We start from the raw sequence: 24,177 nt of genomic DNA, 5'->3' as shown, positions 1-24,177 counted from the left end.
TCCATCCTGAAACTAATGGCCAAACTGAGAGGACTAATCAGTCTCTAGAACAATATTTAAGGTGTTTTATCTCCGACTGTCAATATGATTGGGTCTCCTTCATTCCCTTCGCCGAATTTTCACTTAATAACCGAGTCAGTAACTCGTCGGGGGTCTCCCCCTTTTTCTGTAATTTTGGGTTTAATCCACGGTTCTCCTCCGTTTCACCTGGTGGTTCCAACAATCCCGAGGTAGATGTAGTTCATCGGGAACTGTGCACAGTCTGGGCCCAGGTTCAGAAGAACCTAGAGTCATCCCAGAGCATACAAAAGACTTAGGCAGATAGAAGACGTTCTGCTAACCCCTTGTTTGTGGTCGGGGATCTGGTGTGGCTATCTTCAAAAAATTTGCGTCTTAAAGTTCCGTCCAAAAAATTTGCTCCCCTGTATATAGGGCCTTACAAGGTCATTGAGGTCCTTAACCCTGCCTCATTCTGTCTGGAGTTACCCCCGTCTTTTCAAATACACGACGTGTTTCATGCTTCCCTCCTGAAACTCTGCTCCCCGTCCTTGGCTACCTCGAGGAAAGGGGTAGATTTAGAGGAGGCCAATATTGTAGATAGCAGGATGGTCCAGGGCTCCCTCCAGTACCTGGTCCATTGGAGAGGATACGGGCCTAAGTAGAAGACTTGGGTACCCGCCCGGGATGTTCACGCCGGGTTATTGCTCAGGAAGTTCCATCTTCGGTTCCCCAATAAGCCAGGTCCACCTAGGAAGGGTCCAGTGGCCCCTCATAAAAAGGGGGGTACTGTAAAGGATCTGCCTGACACAGCTTCTGTGTCGACGCCCGTGATTAATCAGTCTGCATCTGCTCCTAGGTCTGATAGAGTGACTCGATCTGCTACCACTCAGGCTGGTAGGCTGAGGAGTGGGAGAACCTATCACAGCCTGGCCAAGCGGAGCTAGCTCCCGCCCCCTGTCTATTTATAACTTCATTTACTGCTCTTCCTTGCCTGTGATTCTGTCTGGTTTCCTGGCTCTGCTGTTCCTGCTAGTACTTTTGACTTCTGCTTTTATTTGACCCTGGCTTTCTGGCTTTACTACTACTCTCCTGCTCTGCGTTTGGTACCTCGTACACTCCTGGTTTGATTCTGCTCGTTCACTACTGCTGTTTGGGCACACGGCAGGGCTCAGAAGGGAAGGAGCGGCATTTGGCTTTTGGAGTGCAGATTTTGATGGATTGGTTTCTGGTCGCTATGTCGCATTTGCAAAGCCCCTGTGGGACCGAAACAGTGGAAACCTCCCAGAAGTGACCACATTTTGGAAACTACACCCCTCAAGGTATTCACCTAGGGGTGCAGTAATCATGTTAACCCCGCAGGTGTTTTGCAGAAATGAGTGTGCACTCGATGTTGCAGAGTGAAAATGGGATTTTTTTTTCCATAGATGCAAATATGTGGTGCCCAGCTTGTGCCACCATAACAATACAGCTGTCTAATTATTATGCTGTGTTACCCAGTTTTAGAAACACCTTACATGTGGCCCTAATCTTTTGCCCGGACATTTGACAGAGCTCAGGAGTTAAAGAGTACCATGTAAAATTGAGGCCTAATTTGGCGATTTACAAAGTATTGGTTCACAATTGCAGAGGCTCTGATGTAAAATAATAAAAGAAACCCCTGAGAAGTGACCACATTTTGGAAACTGCACCCTTCAAGGCATTTATTAAGGGGTGTAGTGAGAATTTTCACCCTACAGGTCTTTTCCATAAATAATTGCGCTGCGAATGGTGCAAAGTAAAAATTTATATTTTTCCCTAGATATGCTATTTCAGTGGCAAATATGTCGTGCCTAGCTTGTGCCACTGGAGACTCAAATCCCAAAAATTGTTAAAAGGGTTCTCCCGGGTATGGCGATGCCATATATGTGGAAGTAAACTGCTGTTTGGGCACGCTGTAGGGTTCAGATGGGAGGGAGCACCATTTGGTTTTTGGAGCGTGGATTTGCTTGGTAGTAGTTTTGTTTGAGTATTGCTGGTGTTTCCATTTATAATGTGGGGCATATGTAAACTGGGCAGAGTACATCAGGGGCATAGTCAGGTGGTATAATAATGGGGTATAAAAAACTGTAAAATAATCCATAGATGTGTATTACGCTGTGAAGCAATCCTTTCTGCACAGGCCGATGTTGTACTGATAAATGTCCTTCCTTATCCCCCTTTTGGTCCACACTCTGCACCTTTGCAGTTTGGGGAATTTTGCTGGGAAGTGTTGTCCTGGTATAATATGGGTGCCCTCGCTTCCAGCAGATATGTTTGGGCCCTCCCCTTCCTGGTTCCCTAATTTTAGGGCCTTGATAATTTGCCTCTTGAAACAGAAGAAATGTTCCCCTCGGACCTCCACAACTGCATATTTTTTTATTTCCTGTCTTATGGAAGCCTTAACTAATTTTATTTTTTCATAGAGGTAGTGGTGTGAGGGCTGTTTTTTTGTGGGACGAGCTATAGTTTTTATTGGTACCATTTTGGGGTACATGCAACTTTTTAATGACTTTTTATCCTATTTTTTAAGAGGCAAGGTGACCAAAATACAACAATTCTGGCATAGTTTTTTTTTTTTTTACAGCATTCACCATGCATTATAAACTACATGTTAACTTTATTCTGCGGGTCTGTCCGATTCTGCCGATACCTAATTTATAGCACTTTTTAATGTTTTACAACTTTTTGCACAATAAAATTACTTTTGTAAAAAGAATGTATTTTTTCTGTCGCCAAGTTGTGAGAAACGTTTTAATGTTTTCGTCGACGGAGCTGTATGAGGGCTTGTTTTTTCTGAGACGAGCTATAGTTTTTATAGGTACCAATTTTGGAAACATGCGATTTTTTGATCACTTTTTATTCCAATATTTGTAGTGCAAAGTGACCAAAAAACAGAAATTCTGGTATAGTTTTTAAAGTTTTTTTACGCTGTTCACCGCTTGGAATAAATAAAATAATATTTTTATAGCTCAAGCCGTTACAGTTGCGGCCATACCAAATATGTATGGTTTAGGTTTTTTTTCAATAATAAAGGACTTGATAAGGGAAAAAGGGAGATTGTGTTTGATTTTATTACTTGAAACTTTTATTATATGTTTTAAAACATTTTTTCACTTTTTTTTATACTTTTTGATACTTTTTTGGACACATTTTTTCAAGTCCCACTAGGGAACTTGAAGGTCCAACAGTCTGATTTTTTTTTTCTAATACATTGCACTGCCTATGTAGTGCAATGTATTAGATCTGTCAGTCATTCACTGGCGGCAAGCCAATTAGGCTTCGCCTCCCGGCGGGGCCTAATCGGCTTCCGTAATGGCAGAGGAGGAGGCTATTGTTAGGCCTCCTGTAACTATAGCAGCAGCCAGCAGTCCTGATTGCATGGCAGGGCTGCCGATCTGCTAGCAACCCCTAAGATGCAGCAATCGCTTTCGATCATTGCAGCTAGGGGGATTAATGGCAGGAATCGGAGCTAGCTGACAGCCACCGCTTATGACGCCGGCTCAGCGGGGCCTGGAAGGTTTCCATGCTAGGCAGACCGGGAGGCCAGTATTAGGCCTCCAGTTGCAATTGCAGCCACCGGAACACCTGCAATTTCATTGCTGGGGTGTCGATGAGCTGCAAACAACTTAAATTCAGCGATCGCTTTTGACTGCTGCATTTAAGGGAGTAATGGCAGGGATCGAAGCTAATTTCGGTCCCCGCCATTACAGTCGGATGTCAGCTGTAATACACCGCTGATATCCGGCGATGATGACACCGACTCAGCTTCGGAGCCTTTGCCATGCATTTCTCGTATGGATACGGCAAAATGCGGGAAGCACTGGCTTTCCATGACGTATCCATATGGCAAATCTCGGGAAGGGGTTAACAGCCAAATGCTGTGCTTAGTTTTATCCATATAAAGGAACTTTCCATATCACACTAACACAATGTAAACTTTCTATTATTAAAAATTAGAAAATACAGGCAATGGGGTGAACATAATGTAAATAGAAATAGGTTACCTACTGCTTTGTAATGTGCATGTATCACTAAGATGGTTAGACTGCAATATTCAGAACCTTTTGGAAATGTCTATGTCCTAAGTAGAGCTAAGCTGGACACATCTCATTCTTCCATTACATTTTATCATACCTTTGTGCGCCGCATTTCTCTATATTATAAGATACTTAGTCTTTCTTATAAGTGCGCTCATCTCATGCTCCCTTGATTGCTTTAGCCTTCTGTCACATTACTTCACTGCTTGACATATTTCCCTTGCAATCTATATATAATAATACAACAGTGACAATCATCTCTTAACTTCACCTTCTTGAATCTCTCCACCAGATGCGTGTCAAATCCTATTTATTTTTTATGATTCTCTTTTCCCTCTGCTAGGACAGTGATATTCAATCTTATATATATATATATATATATATATATATATATATATATATATATACTTCCTTACTTAATCCTACCTCAGATTATTTATTGCATGGGAGAAGTTTAAATTACAAATAACATTACTCACATTTACAGAGTGTATGAACCAATGGTTTAGACTCACAAGGGAAGTCCTAGCAGGGTCTTCGCTCCTGACTTTCATCATTCTTAGCCTTTTGGTGTGTCTCAACTCTGCTTCCAGCTATTGTTTGGAGAATCACTCCCAAAATGGCAGTTGGACACTGGTTGACAATTTGAAGACACCTCTTCCTGGCTTGTAGCCAAAAAAAAGGGAGGGGGGTTAGTCTCCCTCCTACATTTACAACAGTTTGAGACATTTTAAACAGGTTGATTCTACCTATCCAATAAATGATGATGTCAGAAACCCGTTGTATTTGGGCCTTAATAGAAGAGAGTAGGTCTTTAAAATGGGAAGTAACCTTAGCAGATGGATTTGACGTCAATATAATTCCTAAATATGGGATATTTTGTCACCCCAACTAAATGGAACTAATTTGGAAATACGTTTTTTAAAGATGTAGATACGTGAATAGGTAACATCTTGGATTTGGCCTCATTAATTTTATAATATGAGACATTACTAAAGGCATTAATGCTAGCCAAGATATGAGGAAGAGATTATACCGGAGAAGATGCGACTAGGATTAAGTCTTCTGCGTAGAAACCGATTTTGTGATGGTTAGTTCCAATAGATAAACCTCCAATAGTCTCTTGGGATCGTATTGATGAGGCGAATGGTTCCATTACTCAAGTAAAAATTAACGGAGAGAGTGGACACACTTGCCTTGTTCCATTTGTCAGGAAGAAGGATTGTGAAGGTTCACCAGATACATAAATTTGTGCAGAAGGTACAGTATACATAGACATTCTAGCCCTGTGGATTCATCCCATAAACCCAAATTTTGTAAGGACCTTGGACAGGAATCCCCAATGGACTCTGTTGAAGACCATTTCTGCAAGGAAATGCATACCGTGGGCATGGTAAGAGATTGAGCTACTTAAATAAGGTCAATCATCCTTCTAGTGCCATCTGTAGCTTGTCTACTTCTCACAAAACACACCTGATCGATTTCAAGTAATGAGAGAAGAAGGGGGTCCAGTCTCATAGCCAGAATTTTTGCAAAAAGCTTCACATCATTATTCAATAGGGATATTGGCCTAAAATTACCCTGCGAAGTTGGGGGTTTACCAGGCTTCGGGAGAGTGCTATTGTAGAAGATAATATTTCTTTAGGAAAAGTGCCTGTATCTACTGAGGCGTTAAACACCTGAGTCAAGGACCCGGATATAAGAGTAGAGAACGTTTTGTAATATTCGCCTGGGATCCCATCTGGCCCTGGTGCTTTTGAGGTTTTGATAGACTTAATAGCTATACCTATTTTTGCAACTGAAAAAGGGTCATTAAGAGATTCTCTATCTACATCTGATAAGTGTGGGAGGTCCAGCTTATGAAGAAAGTCATCAATCAGCAAATCAGTTGGTTGGGGAACATTAGGGTTCATACGTAAATTAAAGAATCAGCAATATCGACTGGGTTATGCACTATACCCTTTGTTGGATGATTAATAAATGCTATCGTACTCTTAGCTTGCTGTCTTTTTACTTTTCTAATGAGAGTAGCTCCTGCCTTGTCACCGGCTACATAAAAATGTGCTTTCAATTTTTTAAGTGCCATTTCATACTTGTATAACATGAGTATATGAAGCTGTTTATGAAGGTCTTGAATTTGAGAAGTGATATGTTCGGTGGGTCTAAGTTTATTAAAATTTTCTAAGGGGTATAGCTGAGTCAATATGAAGTGTCTTTGAGAGTCTCGTTTTTTCTTTTCATAAGCAGCTAACTTAATAAACATTCCTCTTATGACTGATTTATGACAGCACCAAAGTGTAGCAGCTGAAATCTCCAGAGAGGATTTGAGCTCAAAATATTGTTGAATTGCAGAGGCTATGGAATCACAATGTTTGGGTATATTTAAGAAATATGTATTCATTCGCCAAGGTCTATGAATTTTAAAATTGTATTGTTCTAGAAGGGTGAGTAATATTAACGCGTTATCAGACCACGTAATGTGGCCAATAGAGGTGGACTCCACTGCTTGTATCAAATCACTATCTATCAAAAACATATCATATTATTAATACATATAATGTGGAAAGAGAAAAACCCGTCAGCAGGGCTGAACAGTGTACGAAGGCTATGGATCAGCCAAAATTTGGGCCGCAGCTGCACAGGCTTTATAGGCCTCAATATGTATCCCTGGACTGGAGCGTTGAACCAGAGGTGGGGGGTTTATTAACCCTCTCTCTTACCTCCAGAGGACACCAGAAGGTCTTTTGAAGCCCAAGTTTCCAGCAGTCTAATCGACTGCGGGTCCGGTCCAATTCACTGGAGGCCGTGGCTTCAGGTGTGGCCTAAGCTGCAACCTGGAACCTGGCACCGACGGCTCCCCCAAAGATTAGAACTCAGTCCCTGTGCAGTGCAGGGTCTGATGAGAGCGTTGGGCAACTCTCTGGAGGTGGATGGAGCCTGATTTTTCCTGCAGCATGGCTGAGCTCCCTTAAGATGTGACCGCTCTGGCTCAATGCTGGCCACGCACCCAATTTAATTGCATTATTCAAGTACAGTACATATTCTTTATTTATTATTATTTTATGTATGAATTTGAAAAGAATTTGAGTGTTTATTATCTATATTTTACATACAAAGCAAGACAATTTTTGGGCTGTCTGAAGAGCCAGTGTGTAGTTACATTTTAATCCATTGTTGGCATTTGGGGTACAATGACAAAACCAGTGCACTCAAAATCTTTAACCATAGATATTTTATATTGGTGAGCAGTGCTGATTCACCCGAACAAACTGGTATATTTTCTTTCTTTGCAGCCATTGAGATCTGATGGGACCAGTGTCGGATTAGCCTAGTCAAGTATCAAAGCATCCTCCAGTAGGCCGAGGCTCTGATAGAAAAAAGAGCTTAAAAGTTCCAGCCAAAGAATACAATATTTGGAGCAGACTTTGGAGACAATCACTAGCCATTGTGCTCTAATCCTTATGATTTGATTGACAAATAACCTACATTATACTTTTTTTTCATACAGCAACTTATTGCAAATAATAATAATAATAATAATAATAATAGTAATTATTATTATTAATAATTATAATGATAATAATAATATTAATATTAATATTATTATTATTATTATTATTATTATTATAATAACGCTTTCATTATGCGGTAATCTAAAGTCAAATAAATCAAAACATCTTTGACTATTAGATTTTATACTTTGAGTTTTGCTCATCTCATTCTCATCCCCAGACTCACCCGATTATACAGTATAGTATGAGTCATCTCTGTGGGAATGACTTTTCAGTTGACAGGTTCACACGGCGTGTATTTTTTAGCACATTTTTTGCGCCAAAAAACAAGTAAAAAAAGCTTGATTAAGGTTCCCATTTACATAATGGTAAAGCGCGTTGTATGTACTAACTTTTTTACCCGAGCGTTGTTAAAAAATGTGTCGAGTGAATTATTTTTCACGTAAAATGCGCCAAATGTTCCCATAGTCAATGGGAGTCCAAATTACACCAAAAAAACACACAAAAAGCGTGCACAAAATGCGTCACAAAACACGCAAGAAAGCTTAAAAAAAACACTTGATTAAGCTTCCCATTTACAGCAATGGGAAAGCAAGCTGTTAGTACATAGAATGCGCTTTTCTATGTGGGCGTTTTTAAAAACTGCGTTGCGTAAAAAAGAGGCGTCGGGTCAATGCTTTGGTGCGTAAATCACTGCAAATGCTTTCTTAGTCATTGGGAGTCCTAATTAAAACACGAGAAAAACGCCTGTATTTTAACCCTTTCAGGACAGAGCTCATTTTGGCCTTCAGGAACAGCCCCATTTTTTCAAATCTGACATGTGTCAATTTATGTGGTAATAACTCTGGAATGCTTTTGCCTATCCAAGCAATTCTGAGACTGTTTTCTCGTGACATATTGTACTTTATATTAGTGGAAAATTTTGGTCAATAAATTCATTCATTTTTCTAATTTTGAATGTATCTGCTTGTAAAACAGACAGTAATACCACACAAAATAATTACTATTTCACATTCCCCACATGTCTACTTTATATTTGCATTGTTTTTTTAACATTATTTTATTTTTCTATGACCTCACAAGGCTTAGAACTTTAGCAGCAATTTCTCACATTTTCAAGAAAATATCAAAAGGCTATTTTTCAAGGACCAGTTCAGTTCTGAAGTGGCTTTGAGGGCCTTATGTACTAGATAGACCCCATATATCATTCCATATTAAAAACTGCACCCCTCAAAGTATTCAAAACAGCATTCAGAAAGTTTCTTAACCCTTTAAGCGCCTCACAGGAATTAAAGCAAAGTAGAGGGGAAATGTACAAATTTTATTTTTTTTGCTGATATTCATTTGTAATACATTTTCTTCTATAACACAGAAGGTTTTACCATAAAAACGCAATGCAATATTTATTGCCCAGATTCTGCAGATTTTAGAAATATCTCACATGTGGCCCTAGTGTGGTAATGGACTGAAACACAGGCCTCAGAAGCAAAGGAGCGCCTAGTGGATTTTGGGGCCTCCTTTTTTTAGAATATATTTTAAGCACCATGTCAGGTTTGAAGAGGTCTTGTGGGGCCAAAACAGTGGAAATCCCACAAAAGTGACACGGTTTTGGAAACGACACACCTCAAGGAATTTATCTAGGGGCGTAGTTAGCATCTTGACCCCACAGGTATTTTGCTATGTTTATTGGAGTTTGTCTGTGAAAGTGAAAATCTACTTTTTTTCTGAAAAAATCTAAAAAAAAATAATATTTGCAAGGAATAAAGAATAAAAAGCACCACAAAACTTGTAAAGCTACTTCTCCAGATTACGGCAATACCCCATATGTGGTACTAAAATGCTGTTTGGACCCACGGCAGAGCTCAGAAGGGATGGAGCACCATTTTGATTTTGAAGTGCAGATTTTGCTGGATTGGCTTTCAGTGCCATGTCGCATTTGCAACACCCTGGAGCGACCAAAACAGTGGAAACCCCCAAAAAGTTACCCCATTTTGGAGACTACACCCCTGAAGGAATTTTTCTAGTGGTATAGTTAGCATTTTGAAGCCACAGGTTTTTTTTGCTGAATTTAGTGGAATTACACAGTGAAAATTAAAATCTACTTTTTTCTGAAAAAAACATAGAAATGTTGCATTTTTACACTGAATAAAGGAGAAAAATCACCCCAAAATTTGTAAAGCAAATTGTCCTTATTACAGCAATACCCCATATGTGGTAATAAACTGCTGTTTGGACCCACGGCAGGACTCAAGGAAGGAACAATATTTGGCTTTAGGAGCTCAAATTTAGCTGGAATGGTTTTCAGGTGTTATGTTGCATTTGCAAAGCCCCTGAGGTACCAAAACAGTGGAAACACCCCAAAACTGACCCCATTTGGGAAACTACACCCCTTAAGGAATCTATCTAGGGGTATAGTAAGCATTTTGGCCCCACAGGTCTTTTGCAGAAATTATTAGAATTAGGCCATGAAAATTAATATCAACATTTTTTCACAAAAATGTTGCATTTTTTCATTTTCACAAAGGATAAAGGAGAAAAAGCACCACAATATTTGTAAAGCAATTTCTCCCAAGTACGCAATACCCCCTGTGGTCATAAATGCTTTTTCAGTAGAAATTAATTAACCCTTTCAGGAGTGATCCATTTTTTTGCCTTTACATTTTAGTTTTTCCCTCCCCGTTTTCCAAGAGCCATAACTTTTTTTATTTTTCCGTCAATAGAGTGGTGTGAGGGCCTATTTCTTGCGGGAGGAGTATTTTCTAGTGACACCATTTAAAGTACCATTTAATGCACTGGGAAACTGAAAATAAAATTCTTTGCAGGCTGAAATTGGAAAAAGCTGTAATTCCTATTGTTTTTTGGGTTTAGTTTTTACGTCTTTCACCGTGCGGTAAAAACAACAACTTAATTTTTTACTGAGACTTAATACAATTACGGTGATACCAAATTTATAGTTTTTTTTATATTTTACTAATTTTACAAAGTAAAAACTGTTTGTTAATAAAACAAAACGTTTTGTTGCACCACATTCCGGGAGGCATCAGTTTTTTTATTTTTTGGACGATTGAGTGGTGTAAGGGCTTATTTTTTCTGGGATGTGCTGTAGTTTTTATTGGTACCATTTTTTTTTTTACATACAACTTTTCGATTACTTTTTATGAATTTTTTTGAAAGCTAAGGTGACCAAAAAAACAGCGATTTTGGCATTTAAAATTCTTTATTTTTTACGGCGTTCCCAGTGCGAGTTAAATAATGGTAAATTGTAATAGTTCGGACTTTTACGAATGCAGCGATACCAATTTTGTTTATTTTTTTATTTTTTACTCTACTTTAGAGGAAACATGGGAAAGGACTTTAAATATATTATATTTTTTTTCACTAATAATAATTTTTTTGTACACATTTTATTAGTCCCTTTATGGGACTGGAACGAGCGATCATTAGGTCGCTGGTACAATACACTGCAATACTAATGTATTGCAGTATAATGTCATTTTTACAGGCTCCTGTAACAGCGCAATCGCTGTTCCTGTCCGTTAGTCCCGGGCGTCAGCTGTAATACACAGCTGACACCTAAAGAATATGGAGCGGGTGCAGCGCATGAGCCCGCTCCATATATAACCCCCCGCACCACGACATGCTATTAAGTCGTGGTGCGCAAAGGCGTTAATGCGCAGCGGATGGTGCAAAGTGAACATTTTAATATTCCACGGAAATGGCATTTTAATGCACAATATGTTGTGCCCAGTTCGTGCCACTGAAAACAAATACCTCATACAATGTTGAGCAGGTTCTCCCGGACATAAAATATCATATATCTGGACATAAGCTGGTGTTTGGGCACGCTGTGGGGCTCAGAAGGGAGGGAGCGCCATTTGTCTTTTGGAGCGCAGATTTTGCTTGGTAATAGTTCTGTTTGGGGTTTTGCTGGTATTTCAGTTTATAATGTGGGAGCATATGTAAGCTGGGCAGAGTACATCAGGTTATATGGTTGCTGTGTGGAGTACATCAGGGCATAATAAGAGGGTATAATCATGCAGTAAATAAATAATAATTCATAGATATGTGACCGCTGTCGCACTGATAAATGGCGCCCGATTTTATCCGCTTTTGGACACTGCATAATTTCTGTCGCTATATGCTGAGAGCCAGAACTTGTATATTTTTTCTTCACCGGAGCTGTGTGAGGGCTTATTTGTTGCGGAACAATCTGTAGTTTTCACTGGTACCATTTTAAGGTACATTTGATTTTTTTATCACTTTTAATAGATTTTTTGGCACGCAAAGTGACAAACAGAACATAAATTCTGTATGGTTTTTGTCTTTTTTTTTTTACAGTGTTCACTGTGGTCTATAAATGATATATTACTTTATTCTGCGGGTCAATACGATTATGGCGATACCATATATATATAAAAAAAAAAAATTTGTGGCGTAAAATCACTTTACGATAAAATTATTTATTTTTTGTGTCACCGTATTCTGAGAGCCATAACTTTTTTATTTTTCAGTCAAAAAATCTGTGTAAGGGCTTGTGTTTTGCGGGACGGGTTATAGTTTTTATTGGTACTATTTTGGAGTACATGCAGCTTTTTGATCACTTTTTATTCTATATTTTGAGAGGGTTGATGACCAAAAAAATAGTGATTCTGACATTGTTTCTTAATTAGGTTTTTTTTGCGGTGTTCACCGTGCAGGAAAAATAATATTATAGTTTTATAGTTTGGGTCGTTACGAACGCGGTGATACCAAATATGTGTACTTTTTTTTAACATTTTAATTTTTTTCCTATAATAAAAGACATATCATAGGGAAAAAAGGCATTTTTTGTTTTTGTAACATAACTTATTTTTACACTTTTATAAAACATATTTATTACTTATTTTTTTTACTTTTTACTTGTTTTACTTTTAGACCTGCAGCACTGATCGCTGCTATAATACATTACACTACCTAGGTAGTGTAACGTATTATAAACTGTCAGTGTGAGGCCTCATTTACACGAACGTATTATACGCGCGTGCTTTGCACGCATGTCGTACGCACCTATATTAGTCAATGGGGCTGTTTAGACGATGCGTGAATTGCGCTCATTGCGTGTGCGCAGAAAAAAACTCACGACATGTTCTATAATCGTGCGTTTTTCGCGCACTCACGCACCCATTGAAGTCAATGGGTGCGTGAAAACCACGCATGCCGCACGGAAGCACTTCCGTGCGAACTGCGTGATTCGCGCAAGAGCTGTCAAACTCCTGAATGTAAACAGAAAAGCACCACGTGCTTTTCTGTTTACAAACATCCAAACGGAGTGTCAAATTCGAGATGAGCGCCCCGAACTTCATCGGGTTCGGCCAAACTCGTTTTGACCGAAACCGGTAAAAAATGTTCGGGTACGCGACGTCAGGAGACAGTCACTGTCCACGGTGCTGAAAGCGTTAAACTGGTTCAGCACCATGGACAGTGACTTCCGCTCCGAAAATCCATGAACCTGTAAAAAAAAAAAGACGTTCTGACTTACCGATAACTCCGGTCCGACCTCCCGGGATGACAGTTCAGTCAAAGTGACAGCTGCAGCCAATCACAGGCCAAGCACAGGCTGCAGCCAATCACAGGCCAAGCACAGGCTGCAGCCAATCACAGGCTGCAGCGGTCTCATGGACTGCGGCGTCATCCTGGGAGGTGGGGCCGGATGACAAGAGAGGGACGCGTCACCAAGGCAACGGCCGGGAGCCCGGACTGGGGGAAGCAGGAAGTTCTTGGTAAGTATGAAAGTCTTTTTTTATTCACAGGTTGGTGTATATTGTGTTCGGCATTCACTGTCGAGGGTGCTGAAATAGTTACTGCCGATCAGTTAACTCTTTCAGCACCTTGGACAGTGACGGGCGTCGACTAGCCTCATCAATATGATGGCGGCTGCGCGAAAATCACGCAGCCGCGCATCATACACGGATGACACACGGAGCTGCCAAGTGCCTTTTGCGCGCGCAAAACGCAGCGTTTTTTGCACGCGCAAAACGCACACGCTCGTGTAAATGAGGCCTGACGCTGAGAGCCACACTGACAGGAAGCCTATGAGGACCGGCCTCCGGCTGGTACTCATAGGCTGCCGTGCATGGCAGACCCGGAGGATGTTGTATGGCCTCCGGTTTTGCCATGCAACCGACTGCAGCACCCGCAATCAGTCCACGGGAAAGTTTGTTGTAGCAACAAACTTTCCAGTTTGTTATAGTAACAAACGTTCCAGTTCATTGCTACAACAAACTTTCCCTGCGATCACATGATCGGGACCTGAACCAATCAGGTCCCGATCATGTCTCTGGGACCAGAGGCAGGGGTTTAACAGCGCCATCCGGGTGTCAGCACTACTCTGAGACAACGTGAATTCACGTTGGCACTGCACAGAGCCCAGCAAGTGCCGACATGAACTTACTGTGGGCGGTCGGGAAGCGGTTAAAAAGCCCTTTACAAGAAACGCTAGTGTATTTGACATGCTTACACGTCGTTTTTTTTTTAGCGCCGTGTGAACATGCCCTAAGGGAATTATTTTTCATTGACCCCTAGTTTCTATTGTGGTGCAGAGGAGGAGACAGAAGACTGCTATAAGTAAGTTTTTTATTTATTTTTCATATTACTAACTAATTATTTTGCTTTGCAGGTTACGCTGGACTGTTTGGACTACGTTGTAGATTCATTGGACTATTTTGATAATCTACGTTTTTTGTTTTTTAAATAAAATGGTTACCGAGGGGGAAGTTTTTATTTCAATTAAAAATATTTTCTTAGGGTGTATTCACACAGTGTGGTTTTGCAGCGTTTTCACCACGTGGTCGAAAACCACATTGAAAAAATTGCGGTAAAAACGTATGCAGTTTTCGATGTACTTTTCGGCCACGCAGGAAAAATGCGGCAAAACCGCACTGTGTGTATACAGCCTTAGGCCTTTCTCACACAGAGTTTTTTGCAGGCAGAAAAAAAATCTGCCTCAGAATTCCTTCAGGTATTTTGAGGCAGGTTTTGAACTGCCTGCACTTTTTTGTCTGTGATTTTCGATGTGGTTTTTGCCCGCGTCCCGTGTAATTTTCGTCAATTATTTTTTTTTTATTTTTTTTAAAACAACAACGTGGGGTCCCCCTATTTTTCATAACCAGCCAGATACAATAAAGCAGCCGCAGCCTAGCACTACCTGGGGGTTACATACATGGATGATGGCTACTCCAGCTATCATCCCTGTATATAACCCCTATCATCCCTGTATGTAACCCCCATCATCCTTGTATATAACCCCCATCATCACTGTATATAACCCCCATCTGTATATACCAGCATATACAGGTATATACAGGGATGATGGGGGTTAAATACACAGACGGTGGGTGTTAAATACAGGGATGATAGCTGGAGCAGCCATCATCCATGTATATAATCCCATCATCCCTGTACACAACCCCCTATCATCCCTGAATATACCAGCCAACATCCCTGTATATAACCCCCATCATCCCTGTATATATCAACCATCATCCCTGTATATACCATCCATCATGTAGCATCCATGGCCAAGAGCCATCGGGTTTACTCCCCTCCCGACGCCCGCAGCCATTGATACGTGAGCGCTGGTTCCAATCTCATTCCTAGGAGACAACAGCGCTCACTTCAGCTCCGGTCTGCTGTGTCCCGTAGTGTGTGCGCGCACGCTCGTGCCCAGCCTTAAAGGGCCAGCGCGCGAACAGAGGAAATCATCATCATCATCATCAACTGCCATGATTTCCTGGTCCAGAAGAAGGCCCCAGGCCTTCTGATCCTTGCCTGAGCGTTGTTAGTTTCCCCAGTCTGTCTTGCAAATGGTCCCTTAGGGTATGTGCACACGATTACTGCATTTACGTCTGAAATTACTGAGCTGTTTTCAGGAGAAAACAGCTCCTGAATTGCAGACGTAAATGCATGTATTCGTGTTTTTCGCCGCGTCATTTACGGACATAATTTGGAGCTGTTCTTCATTGAAGTCAATGAAAAACGGCTCCAATTTTGTCCCAAGAAGTGTCCTGCATTTCTTTTGACGAGGCTGTAATTTTACGCGCCGTCTTTTGACAGCGACGCGTAAAATGACAGGTCGTCGACGCAGTACATCGTAAATCCCATTGCAAGTAATGGGCAGATGTTTGCCGACATATTGGAGCCGTTTTTTAGACGTAATTCGAGGCGTAAAACGCCTCCATTACGTCTGAAAATAGGTAGTGTGAACTCAGCCTCACCTGTTACTGTATCCCGTGCTGTTCTTGTCCCTGTGCCTATTAGTATCGGAGTCGTGTCAGGTCCAGTGTCATCTGGCACATTCCTGAGGAATTCGCTATGTCTGGCGCAACCTGCAGCATCTGTGTCATCCGCCACGTCCTGTGTCTTCTGCCATGTCCAGAGGAATTCGCCATGTCTGGCGCAACCTGCGGCACCTGTGACATCCGCCACGTTTGGCGATACCTGCTGCACCCATCTCCATCAGTGCCAGAGCTGCGGCCTCTGTCTGGACTATCCAGGTACCCTTGTGCGGGACTTTGTATTCTGGGGTCCCTGTTGTTTGGCCAGCTGCCTCCCTGCTACGGCGGTGCGGCCTAGTGGGTCCACTAATCCGCTACGTGACACATCATTCCTGTATATAACTTCCATCATCCCTTTATATACCAGCCAGGCTGGTATATAGAGGGATGATGGGGTTTATATATGGGGATGATGGGGCAGCCATCATCCATGTATTTAACCCTTATCATCCCTGTGCACAACCCCCCATCATCCCTGTACATACCAGCCATCATCCCTGTATATAACGTCCATCATCCCTGTATATACCAGCCATCATCCCTGTATATACTATCCATCATCCCTGTATATAACGCCATCATCCCTGTATATACCAGCCATCATCCCCGTATATACCAGCCATCAACCCTGTATATAACCCCATCATCCATGTATATATCAACCATCATCCGTGTATATACCAGCCATCATTCCTGTATATAACCTCCATCATCCCTGTATATACCAGCCAGGCTGGCAGATACAGACATGATGGGGGTTATAGACGGGGGTTAATGGGGGCAGTCATCATCCATTTATATAACCGCCATCATCCCCGTGCACAACCCCCCATCATCCCTGTATATACCAGCCATCATCCCTGTATATAATGTCCATCATCCCTGTATATACCAGCCATCATTCCTGTATATAACCCCCATCATCCATGAATATATCAACCATCATCCGTGTATATACCAGCCCTCATTCCTGTATATAACCTCCGTCATCCCTATATATACCAGCCATCTTCCCTGCATATAACGTCTATCATCCCTGTATATAATGCCATTATCTCTGTATATACCAGCCATCATCCCTGTATATAACGTGCATTATCCCTGTATATACCAGACATCATCCCTGCATATAATGTCTATCATCCCTGTATATACCAGCCATCATCCCTGTATATAATGCCATCATCCCTGTATATACCAGCCATCATCCCTGTATATAACGTCCATCATCCCTGTATATACCAACCATCATCCCTTTATATAACCGCCTATCATCCCTGTATATAACAGCCATCATCTCTGTATATTACCAGCCATCATCCCTGTATTTAACATCCATCATTCCTGTATTTACCAGCCATTATCCCTGTATATAACACCATCATCCCTGTATATACCAGCCATCATCCCTGTATATAATGTCCATCATCCCTGTATATACCAGCCATCATCCCTGTATATACCAGCCATCATCCCTGTATATTATGCCATCACCCCTATAAATACCAGCCATCAACCCTGTATATACCAGCCATCATCCCTGTATATAACAGCCATCATCCCTGTATATAACGTCCATCATCCCTGTATATACCAGCCATCATCCCTGTATATACCAGCTATCATCCCTTTATATAACCGCCCATCATCCCTGTATATACCAGCCATCATCTCTGTATATTACCAGCCATCATCCCTGTATATACCAGCCATCATCCCTGTATATATGTTAATCATCCCTGTATATACCAGCAATCATCCCTGTATATAACCGCCCATCATTCCTTTATATAACCCCCATCATCCTTGTATATGTCAGCCATCATCCCTGTATATAACCTCCATCCTCCCTATATATAACCTCCATCATCCCGTGATATACAAACCAGGCTGTTATATAATACAGGGCTGATGAAGGTTATATACAGGGATGATAGCTGGTATATAGAGGGATGATGGGGTTATATAAAGGGATGATGGGGTTATATACAGGGGTGATGGCTGGTATATACAGGGATGATGGGGAGTATATATTCTTTAATTTACTTTCAGAGAAGGCTACAACACTTTGTAATGCAAACTCCTCTGTGAGAGAAAATATTAAACTTCAGTAAGAATGGATACTATAACAGAATATACAGTACAACACTTTTGCTCATTCAGAATGATGACCACTATAATTAGAATTAAAAACCTCTTCAGTTGTAAAGTTAGTGGTATGAAAAATAAAAATACTTATACTCACCTACAGAAGACTACTGTCTTCTCCCCTGTGCCGCAATAGAAACTAGACGTCAATGAACTGGGACGGGAACTAGCGATGCAGCAGAAATATTAATAGTTATTAATAATTCTGGCGCATCATGGAGCTCCCCGTTACAAACCTCCTCCACACATGCAGCCGCACCAAAAAAAAAACATGACCCCCAAATGCACCACCCCACACACACACTTAGCCCCCCACACACACACATGTACCCGACACATTCCCCACCCTCACACATGCACTTTCTTCAAAGGAATTTAGCAGCTTTTCAATCACCTGGAACCCCCTCGCCATTTCAAAGATTTTTAGACTCTGAGAACACCTCTTCGATAGGATTAGCCACGGCCTACATCTCCTTAGCTAACCATAACCCTTTTCTCATATTGAAATATGTCCCTAATGGGAAACAGAGCTAGGGAATTTCCTGAAAAGGAATGGAAGGTTGCATTACTTCACTCTACAAAAATATCTAATTGTGTAAGTGTAGCGTCCATTGCCGCGGGCCGTCGGGTTTACTCACTTCCCGACGTCCGCAGCCATGGATCTGTGAGCGCTGGTCCCCATCTCCTTCCTAGGAGATGCCAGCGCTCACTTCCGCTCCATTCGGCTGTGTCTCGTAGGGTGCGCGTGCACGCTCGTGCCCTTCCTTAAAGGGCCAGCGCGCGCAAATAGGAGGAAGTCATCATCATCAACTGCCACGATTTCCTGGTCTATAAAAAGGCCCCTAGCCTTCTAATCCTTGCCTGAGCGTGGTTCGTTTTCCCAGTCTGTCTTGCAAATGGTCCCTTAGTGTTTCCCGTTCCTGTTGTTACCCGTGCCTTGTTCCCCGTTCCTGTTTCCCGTGCTGTGCCTTAGTATCAAGTCGTGCCACATCCTGTGTCTTCTGCCACGTCCTGAGGAATCCGCCACGTCCCGTGTCATCTGCCACGTCCGGAGGTATCCGCCACGTCCTGTGTCATCTGCCACGTCCGGAGGAATCCGCCACGTCTGGCGCAACTTGCGGCACCTGTGTCATCCGCCACGTTTGGCGCTATCTGCTGCAACCATCTCCATCTGTGCCAGAGCTGCGGCCACCGTCTGGACTATACAGGTACTCTTGTGCGGGACATTGTATTTCTGGGGTGTCCTGTTGTTTGGCCAGCTGCCTCCCCGCTACGGCGGTACGGCCTAGTGGGTCCACTAACCCGCGTCGTGACAGTACGCTCAGGCTATGGACCTCGCTGGTCAACCTGAGACTTTGACGACACAAGCCATGCTGGCCGAGATGGAGGATCTCCAGTCACGACAAGACCAGCTCCTCCTGTCGGTGAACGCCATAGCCCATCTGTTGCTTGGTCCAACCACAGTCGTCACCGCACCCGTTCCTGCGGTTCCTCCTGCTACACTTCCTGTCTGTACCGGTACCAACCACCTGTGTTTCTTGCCGCTACCTCCACGCTATGATGGAGATCCGAGGTCCTGCAGGGAATTTTTGAATCAGTGCCTGATCCATTTCAGACTACATGCCAGGTCCTTCTGTTCGGATGACGTCAGGATCACCTTCATCATCTCTTTCCTTACTGGCAAAGCCCTGGCATGGGCTAATCCTCTGTGGGAACATCAGGGACCAGAGACCCGTGACTTGCAGTGCTTCTTACAGACCTTCCGCTCAATCTTTGAGGAACCTGGGAGAGTTTCTTCGGCTGCTGCATCCTTGCTAACCCTACACCAGGGTGACCTCTCCGTGGGCGAGTATGCCATCCAGTTCCGTATCCTGGCTGCTGAATTGACCTGGAACAACGAGGCTTTGGTGGCTACATTCTGGCAGGGACTGTCTTCAGGGATCAAGGACGAGCTGGCTGCTCGTGATCTGCGGCATGATGATCTTATCCTACTCGCCTCCCAGGTTGATATGAGGATCCGGGAACGTTCCCAAGAGTTTCTCCGGGAGAGAGAACTTCCTAGGCTGGATTCTGCTGTCCTGCAATCCCCCTCAGTCGTTCCACCAGAGGATCTGATGCAGGGTAATTATGTCAAATTGTCTACCCAGGAGAAACAACGCAGACGCACTTCTGGACTTTGTCTGTATTGCGGCCGTGGAGGCCATGTTGTGCGTCTGTGTCCCCAGAGGCCGGAGAGACCACGTTGCCTAGGATTGGTTGGAGAGACAACCCTAGGTGGAACGGAATCTAACAGAGCATTCGGTTCCAAATTGACTATTCCTGTGACCCTGGTATCCGGTGAGAGGACGCATCAAGTTTCTGCCTATCTTGACTCTGGCTCTGTTGCTAACTTCACCCAGAAAGAGCTAGTGGATCACCTTCAGTTGCCCACAGTTCCCCTAGAGACGTCTTTGGCTGTTGCCTCAGTTAATGGACTGCCTCTACCTGATCCCATCATTTCTAAAACCAAGCCGTTGAAGCTCCAGGTTGGAGTCCTGCATTCTGAATTAATTTCTTTCCTTGTTTTGCCCAAGGCCATCAATCCTGTTCTGCTGGGCCTGCCTTGGCTTCGACTACATGCCCCAGTCCTGGACTGGAATTCTGGAGAGGTTCTCCAATGGGGCTCCAAGTGCCACGGTCGTTGTCTGTTGCAGATCCATCCTGTCAAGCCTCCTCTGCCTCAGTCGTTGGCGGGACTGCCTCCCCATTTTGCTCAGTATGCAGATGTTTTCAGCAAAAGGGAGGCTGAGATGCTGCCTCCACATCGGACCTATGACTGCCCCATTGAACTGGTTCCTAATGCCTCTCTCCCCGTGGATGGGTATATCCTCTCTACTTGCCTGAGTCTCTATCCATGTCGGCTTATATCAAGGAGAATCTGGAGAGGGGTTTTATACGAAAGTCTTCCTCCCCGGCCGAGGCCGGATTCTTCTTCGTTAAAAAGAAGGATGGATCCCTTCGTCCCTGCATTGACTACCGGGGCCTCAACCTGATCACAGTCAAGCACAAATACCTGTTGCCACTCATTTCTGAGCTGTTTGATCGCATACGAGGAGCCAAAAAAATTTCTAAGCTAGACCTGCGGGGGGCTTACAATCTAGTCCGGATTCGCCGGGGTGATGAATGGAAGACTGCTTTTAACACCCGGGACGGGCACTATGAATACCTAGTGATGCCCTTCGGACTGTGTAACGCTCCCGCAGTGTTTCAGGAGTTCGTTAACTATATCTTCCGGGATCTATTCTATGTCTGTGTTGTTGTTTATCTCGATGATATTTTGATTTTCTCCCCAGATCCGACGACTCATCGGAGGCATGTCCGTCAGGTTCTACTACGATTGAGGGAGAATCATTTATACGCCAAGTTGGAGAAGTGCGTCTTTGAGAGGAATTCTCTGCCCTTCCTGGGCTACATCATCTCGGATCAGGGCCTCAAGATGGATCCTGAGAAAGTGAAGGCTGTCCTGGAGTGGCCACATCCTCAAGGCTTAAGGGCCATACAGCGGTTCCTGGGATTCGCCAATTTCTACCGGCAGTTTATTCCTAACTTCTCTTCTCTGACGGCTCCCATCTCGACCCTTACCAAGAAGGTTGTGAACGCAAAAGTGTGGACTCCAGAGGCAGAGTCCGCATTTATTAGCCTCAAGAAAGCCTTCACTTCAGCCTCGATCCTCCATCATCCTCACGTATCTCGGCAGTTCTCACTGGAAGTGGATGCTTCCTCGTGTGCAGGTGCACTTCTGTTCCAGAGGAGCTCCAAAGAAAAGGCAGTAGTATGTGGCTACTACTCAAGACTGTTTTCTTATGCTGAGCGCAATTACTCCATTGGAGATCGGGAGCTGCTGGCCATCAAACTGGCTCTGGAGGAGTGGAGACATCTTCTGGAGGGCACTGCTCACCCCATCCTGATCTTCACCGACCACAAGAACCTTACTTACCTTCAGTCTGCACAACGACTGAATCCCCATCAAGCCAGGTGGTCGCTGTTCTTCACCCGTTTTCAGTTTGTGCTCCACTACCGTCCCACGGACAAGAATGTGAGGGCCGATGCCCTGTCCAGATCGTTTGAGACGGAAGACATGGTGGAGTCCCTTCAGACCATCATAGACCCGTCCTGCATTGTCACTGCTAATCCTCTGCAGGTTAGAGACATCCCTCCTGGGAGGACTTTTGTTCGGTTGGCAGACAGGAGAAAAATTCTCCGATGGGGACATAGTTCTAAACTTGCTGGACACACTGGTGTCCGTAAAACCCGAGACCTGATTGCTCATCACTTTTGGTGGCCCACGCTACCTAAAGATGTTCTGGACTTTGTCTCTTCTTGCACGGTGTGTGCCTCTAACAAAGTGACTCACTCCAAGCCTGCCGGCCTGCTTCAACATCTGCCTGTACCCAATGCCCCCTGGCAGCACATTGCGATGGACTTCGTCACAGACCTTCTCCCCTCAGCAGGATGTAACACTGTCTGGGTGGTGGTGGACCGGTTCTCTAAGATGGCTCATTTTATCCCGCTGACCGGCCTACCTTCTGCTCCTCATCTGGCGAGTCTCTTCATTCTACACATCTTTCGCTTGCATTGCTTGCCTCTACACATCGTGTCAGATCGGGGTGTTCAGTTTACCTCTAAGTTCTGGAGAGCCCTCTGTAAACTCCTGGATGTTAGATTGGACTTTTCCTCAGCCTATCACCCCCAGTCCAATGGGCAAGTTGAGAGGATCAACCAGATCATGGAAAATTATCTCCACCACTTCATCTCTTCACAGCACGATAACTGGGTACAGCTTCTTCCATGGGCCGAGTTTTCATACAACAACCACACAAGTGAGTCCACCACTTCTACTCCGTTTCACATCGTGTACAGTCAACATCCCAGAGTCCCTCTTCCTGTGTCGACTTCATCTCAGGTACCCGCTGCTGACTCTACATATGGGGACTTCCTGCAAATCTGGCAACAGACCCGGTCCTCCATTTTGCTGGCGGTAGATCGCATGAAGCGAAAGGCAGATACTAGGAGAAGAGAGCCGCCTCAGTATCTTCCGGGGACTAAAGTCTGGCTGTCCTCTCGAAACATTCGCTTGAGGGTGCCTTCATACAAGTTTGCTCCCAGGTTCCTTGGTCCTTTCGAGAACCTGCAACAAATCAACCCTGTCTCCTATAAGCTGCGGCTGCCTCCTACCTTCAGAATCCCTAACTCCTTCCATGTGTCCCTCCTGAAACCAGTGGTCCTGAACCGCTACAGCAAGACTTCTAGTTCCACAGTTGCTCCCAGTGGTCCTTCTGATGTATTCGAGGTAAAGGAGATCCTGGACTGCAAAAGGGTAGGAGGAAGGACTTTCTATTTGGTAGTCTGGAGAGGGTTTGGTCCTGAGGAGAGGTCCTGGGAGCCAGAAGAGAACCTCAGCGCTCCTGCTCTTATTAAAAAGTTCCTCTCTCGCTCTGGCCCCAAGAAGAGGGGGCGTAAGAGGGGGGATACTGTAGTGTCTATGGCCGTGGGCCGTCGGGTTCACTCACCTCCCGACGCCCGCAACCATGGATCTGTGAGCGCTGGTCCTCATCTCCTTCCTAGGAGATGCCAGCGCTCACTTCCGCTCAGTTCGGCTGTGTCCCGTAGGGTGCGTGCGCACGCTCGTGCCCGGCTTTAAAGGGCCAGCGCGCGCAAATAGGAGGAAGTCATCATCATCAACTGCCACGATTTCCTGGTCTATAAGAAGGCCCCTGGCCTTCTGATCCTTGCCTGAGCGCTGTTAGTTTTCCCAGTCTGTCTTGCAAATGGTCCCTTAGTGTTTCCCGTTCCTGTTGTTACCCGTGCCTTGTTCCCCATTCCTGTTTCCCGTGCTTTGCCTTAGTATCAAGTCATGCCACGTCCTGTGTCTTCTGCCACATCCTGAGGAATCCGCCACGTCCCGTGTCATCTGCCACGTCCGGAGGAATCCGCCACGTCATGTGTCATCTGCCACGTCCGGAGGAATCCGCCACGTCTAGCACACCTTGCGGCTCCTGTGTCATCCTCCACGTTTTTGCGCTATCTGCTGCAACCATCTCCATCTGTGCCAGAGCTGCGGCCACCGTCTGGACTATACAGGTACTCTTGTGCGGGACATTGTATTTCTGG

Source organism: Rhinoderma darwinii, chromosome 1, assembly GCF_050947455.1.
Source record: "Rhinoderma darwinii isolate aRhiDar2 chromosome 1, aRhiDar2.hap1, whole genome shotgun sequence".
NCBI classification, from domain to species: domain Eukaryota; kingdom Metazoa; phylum Chordata; class Amphibia; order Anura; family Rhinodermatidae; genus Rhinoderma; species Rhinoderma darwinii.
This window is presented reverse-complemented; position numbering follows the sequence as displayed.